Source organism: Tachypleus tridentatus, chromosome 11, assembly GCF_004210375.1.
Source record: "Tachypleus tridentatus isolate NWPU-2018 chromosome 11, ASM421037v1, whole genome shotgun sequence".
In the NCBI taxonomy this organism is placed as follows: domain Eukaryota; kingdom Metazoa; phylum Arthropoda; class Merostomata; order Xiphosura; family Limulidae; genus Tachypleus; species Tachypleus tridentatus.
This window is the reverse complement of record NC_134835.1, coordinates 51234563-51240562: the sequence shown is the minus strand read 5'-3', so window position 1 is coordinate 51240562 and position 6000 is coordinate 51234563.

Sequence of the window (6000 nt, the reverse complement as noted above, 5' to 3'; positions counted from 1 at the left end):
ACGTCCAGGACGCTCATCATCTTCAATGGACTGTCGACCATCCTTAAAACGTTCATACCACTTGATACATGCCGTACGCTTCATAGCAACATCACCGTAAGCCGTGTTAAGCATAGTAAAAGTTTCAGTCGCAGATTTTCCAAGTTTAACACAAAATTTCACAGCAAGTCGTTGCTCCTTCAGGTCATTCATTCTGAAATCCGCCAAACGAAAAAATCGCACTTCACTTAAAACCGCGTAGCTAATACACAAATGAAGATATCTGCAATCGGAAAATGGCGTCGTAATCAGTTGATCTGTGCAAACCTAGCGACACCAATCGGATTCCCCTGGAACCAACTGGAGCCGCGCAATTCAAATAGTCGGTGTATTTTTTGAACAGCCCTCGTATAACTTTATTTTTAAATACTGCAAAAAATTCTCAAACATTGGATCGAGAAATCATTATGTGTTATAATAATTGTTTTATTTGTTTTATTATTATAATATACCCATAAAAAGTTATTTATTAGTTTCACTTCTAAGAATTTAGAGTTTATCAGTTAGTGACAATAAATAGAGAAGCATAGATTTTGCAAGGTAATGAATAAGTACAAGTTTAAGACAGAGTGAGAATGTTTGTGTGTGTATTTTTTATAGCAAAGCCACATCAAACTATCTGCTGTATCAGTAGGGAATCGAACTCCTGATTTTAGCGCTATAAATCCGGAGACTTACTGCTGTCCCAGCGGGGAACAAGGTAAAGTGAACTGAGCAATTAAACGTATAATGACATTGAAAATACCTGAAACCACTTTATAATCCATAGAAAAAACAAACGGATCGTCGTCTCGATTCCCTTGATCGTAAATCGTAAACTGAAGTTTGTTTGAGAAAGACAGAAGTTCAAGCATTGTAGTTTCATCTTTTGATTTGTTTATAGAACATAGTTCTTCTATATAATGCCTTCCTCCTTCTATGCCGTCTATAGTCATTACTTTCTTTTCACAGATACCTTCTCTCCACACTGCGTTGTTGAAAATAGCAAGTATTTTGAAGTGCAAGGGAGCTAATAAACGTTTTGTATAGTTTACTCCCTCTGGTGGGGTATGTGGAAAATTAATGCTTGTCAGAGTTCCTGAATCTTCCTCGTTCAATATTACGATACTTTCGAGTAGTTCTCCATTCCCTGAGTATAATAAACAAGTAAATAAATACGATTATAAAAACAAAAAATTATGTTTAAAGAATTCTATGAAATGTTAGTAAATAAAACTGAAACATTTTTAAAAAATTGAGATAATATGTCTGAGATAAATAATTTAACTTGAAAAGACAGATTGGAAAAGAAAGTTCGCTATAGAAAGTTCTGTTGAAATTTTCTTTTATCCACGCTTAAGAAACAATTCTTTAAGAGGAAGAAAATTATTGCATAGGTGATAAATATTATAAAGAAAGTGAAATAAAATGGACAAAGAATTATACTGATTATGCACTTTAGTCAGTGTAATGTTATATGTCATAGATCACTGGATTATTTCTGAAAGCATAATTCATGGACAAAATATTAAGCAATGTCAGGTAAATATGAATTTCTCGAACTTTTCTAAACTATTATATTACGTCAAGTTATACCACACATCTCATTATAATTTAAATAGCTACTTTGAGTAAATTTAATAAAAAATTCGGTTATTCGAACACAACAGCACTGAAACATTTACAATGCATTAATGTATGGCATGCACTGTTTTAATGTACCAGGAACAAAATCATATTTCCATTAAGTTTCATTATGTGATAAAAACAACTGTATAGAAATCTATTAACTTACATAGTTCATACGTTACATTAAAACCGTGAGATTTTCCCTTTCGATGCTCGAAAGTTTTGAGGTCCATTGTCACAGTATTTCTATAGCTTAATAGAAGAAATCCTCTATAAATGCTTGTTGAATTCCCACACAGTACAACAGATTTTCGGGGCTCCTTTTCGTCCAGAAGAACATGTAAATAATCATTCTCACACAGACCTTTATTGTTTCTTTCTCCAATATCAAAATCATTGAAAGTGAGAAGTATTTGACGCTTGAGATTTGTTTCTAAGCGGGTTTGGCAGTGAATATTGGATAACAGTCCTAAAGGGTAATGAGGACTAAATATGTTGTTTTTATTTTCAACGTTTATTTTCTGACGTTTCTGACAAATGCTGACATCAATGGCTTTCCATGCAGCCTCAAATCCAGATCCACTGACAGCGTAATCGGAGTGAAATGTCAGAATAGCAATATTATTTGAAGAGATGAATTCAAACCTGGAAGATTTGAAGTGTCAGAAGTCATACATAATTAATATATATACATAATTAATACACGTTATATGAAAGTTACCTGACAAACTGAATGTCCCAAAACAAGAAAAAAACAGTATTCAACTTAGACTTTTCTCTTCTGCAAAATATAATATTAAATAGATTGAATATATTATGCACTATTGAAATCGGTCATGGAGCTTAGTTTGTAAGTGGTTATTCAACATTTGTTTGGGCTGAATAGAATCATAATTGTTGGAAAGAGAGGAAACAAAGTATATACTTTATATACGATAGTTTTAATGTGTGGTATTATGTTCTCTATTGTTGAAATCAAACGGATATATTACATAAAGAATGAACTTCATGTAGATTGTAAGGAGTTAAACGCAGTGAATATGTTTTCACCGCTTAACGGTAAAGTACAGAAAAAGCGATATTCACTGTGTACATCATTTATATTTTACGTTGTGCTTTTGAGATGGTGAAACATAATGAGCAGGTTTTCAATACGTAACTAATAAGAATAAAAGAAAGACATAGTTCTTGCTGTGTTCTCCATTTATATTCTGCACCGTACGTTTTAAAGGGTTAACTAGAGTGAGTACGTTTTCAGTATGTAACCATTAAATGTAGAAGAAAGACACAGCATCTACTATTTATATTTTACATTATGCGCTGTGGGAAAGGTTTCTCAACCCATGAGCCGTAAGAATGCGTGAAAAGGTCACAAACAGACTTCTTTAATGTATAATAGTTTGTGCATTTTAATTTTTAAACTCATATTCTTTTATTCAGTAAATATTCAATATGCCTGATGTTGGTTTTTACTAAAACTTTAACAGATATCAAATAATATCCATTTCCATCAGAGCAAGCTACCTACTTTGAGTGAAATGTTTAAAATAGTTAGTAATGGTATGGCTAATTAAATATGTTTTCTTCTGTACTTATAACTGAAGACTATAATCCATTGTTTCACCATACGAATATGCTCTCTGTTAATGATATTTTCGACCATAATTCCAATAATATCTCACGAGGTTCGGCCATCTTAAAATATTTGAGTTAATCTTAAATACATATACGAAGCTAAAATATCAAAACAGGCTCCATAATAAAAGTAACAAATAAGGAATAATATAGTATGCCATATTTATAAAACACACAAATACTAGCTGTTGGTTTCATATGTTTACAAACGGGTCCTGAGCCAAGGAAATATTGAGAACCACTGTTGTAGAGAATCGAACTCGAATATAATATCTGTGGAATTTCCTGTTGATACTATTTCCTGTATTTTAAAACCATTCATGCATGAACTTAAATTTACCATATTTTATATCCTATACCTCTTCTTTACCATTTTATATTATTAACGAAATCCACACGATATGCACTTCCTCCCAGATTATTTAGTACAGTAAATTAACTCTATGCTTTGCAGTACAAAATCTAACAAATATAAATTTCACAGAAGAACAAAGATCTAAGATGATTGTATATATTTATCCAAGAAGAAACAGAAGAGGAGGGGATAGAACAGGTGCTGTTTTAATTTATTTTTGTAGCCAGGAAATTCTACTAGCAAGAAAACCGTTTTTCATTTCTTTTGACCAGTTTTTATTTTTAAATGTTTTCTTTTGACTGTTTATTAAGGTTTCCGTTTTTGTTAATAAAATCAGTTGATTTAACAGGAATCTTGAAACTTTATTAGTGTTTGCTGTAGAATGGGTTAATCCTACATCATATTTAATATTTAATTAATATTTTTATTGGAATTGTGCCAATCTTAATAACATTATGATTCGCAGGTGTAACTGAAAGCCAGATGGCGACTTATATACTATGTAAGCCACGCAGATATCTGACTGTTCTAAAGCTGAAAGGTGAAAATAGGAAATTATTATTAAACAAAATCATGTTCTTACTTTTTCTACAAACTGATATAACAGAAAGAGCAGGTATTAATCCATATATAAATTGGTGAGAAGCTCAACAGCGTACATACCACAACTCTCACAAAATATCAAAATATATTTGTTTGTCCGTTTTTATCATCAGACCAAAAACATTTTTTATAAAACAGCGAGAAACAGTAGTGAACATATTTACACCATGTTTTATCAATGTTAGATCAATCTTGACAGAGTTACAGAGCAAAAATAGTGTGAACAATCTGTCTTTATGTTAACAGGAAGAGATTTTTGTGACCTTGTATGAATTAGCATTATAACTACGAATTATGTATAACTTTCTTTATCCTTCTCTTACATAATCTAACTCAAACCTAAGAATCTAACTTTTCAAAGTTATCAGTTTAATCAACTAAAATATAATTTATGTTGAAACTTGCGCTTTTCACTATGTGGTTGACTTATAACAAATCCCCATAATCAATAAAGAATATAAGTACTTTCTACATGGTGACCATACATGCTCCAACTCACGTCCAAGTATTTATATTTTCTGTTTGTTTGTTTCCGAATTTCGCGCAAAGCTATACGAGGGCTATCTGCGCTAGCCGTCCCTAACTTAGCATTGTAAGACTAAAGGAAAGGCAGTTAGTCATCACCACTCACTGCCAACTCTTGAGTTACTTTTTTATCAACGGATAGTGAGATTGACAGTAATATTATAACGCCTCCATGGCTGAAAAGGCGAGCATGTTTGATGTGACGGGGATTCGAACCCGTGACCCTCAGATTACGAGTCGAGTGCTTTAAGCGCCTGGCCTCCCAAGTATTCATAACACCATAAAGATTAAAAACTATATATCCGCTATCTCCGACTTTCCTCAAATTCTATGCTAATTTTTCTTCAATTATCCTTACAATTTTAAGACTGTTGACTTTTGGTTTGTTCCCTTTATAATACCCTCTCTTATGTATTTACATCTGGTCATCAGACTTTCTGTACTAAGACCATCATTAAAAACTATGGTAGATTAAGACAAGTAGAACTATTTCACAAACAAATGGTCACATCTTCTTACAGAATGTGTGTGCTGTTGTTTAGTAGACAGCTAGCTGGAACTTGTCACCTACTAAATAACAAGTAGAATTCTGTTTCCTTAATTTAAAGTAATTTACATTATTAAATACAAATAATTAAATATACATTTTAGTTATTTATGGTATTCTCTAGTTACATACATAACAGAACTTTTATAAAATAAAATAACTACTTTAGACGAAAACAATAGGCAACTTTGCTTGGACGCTTGGAAATGCCTAATCAGGCCCAAACCTCATCAAGTGTTCCTGGGTTGAGGTCGAAAATACCCCTGTTAGCGAGAGAACGCAGTTGATGATCTAAGACAGAATGGTCAGACAAGCTCTTCGTACTTTCTTATTTTTACTAATTAACACTATTTATTATTATTTGTAAGTATTATTTTATAATTTCTAGTAACTGTTTTGGTAGACATTACTACATGATTGGCATCATTATGGGAGCAACTATTAAAAATAATGTTATTTTTTTACCTTGAATGATATCTTCATTAAGAAATCCATAGTGGTTTTTTTCGAGGATATTAATTCTCGTGCACTAATAAAATAAAACTTACAAATTGCTAATGTAAGGAACAAAACTTGATGTAATGTATTTATATCTTATCAAACGAGGCATTACTCATGTAACTGGAAAACGAACTAACCAACTTAAGTCTGTTCGGTGACGTCCACAGAATTTCTTTTCAGGACTTTC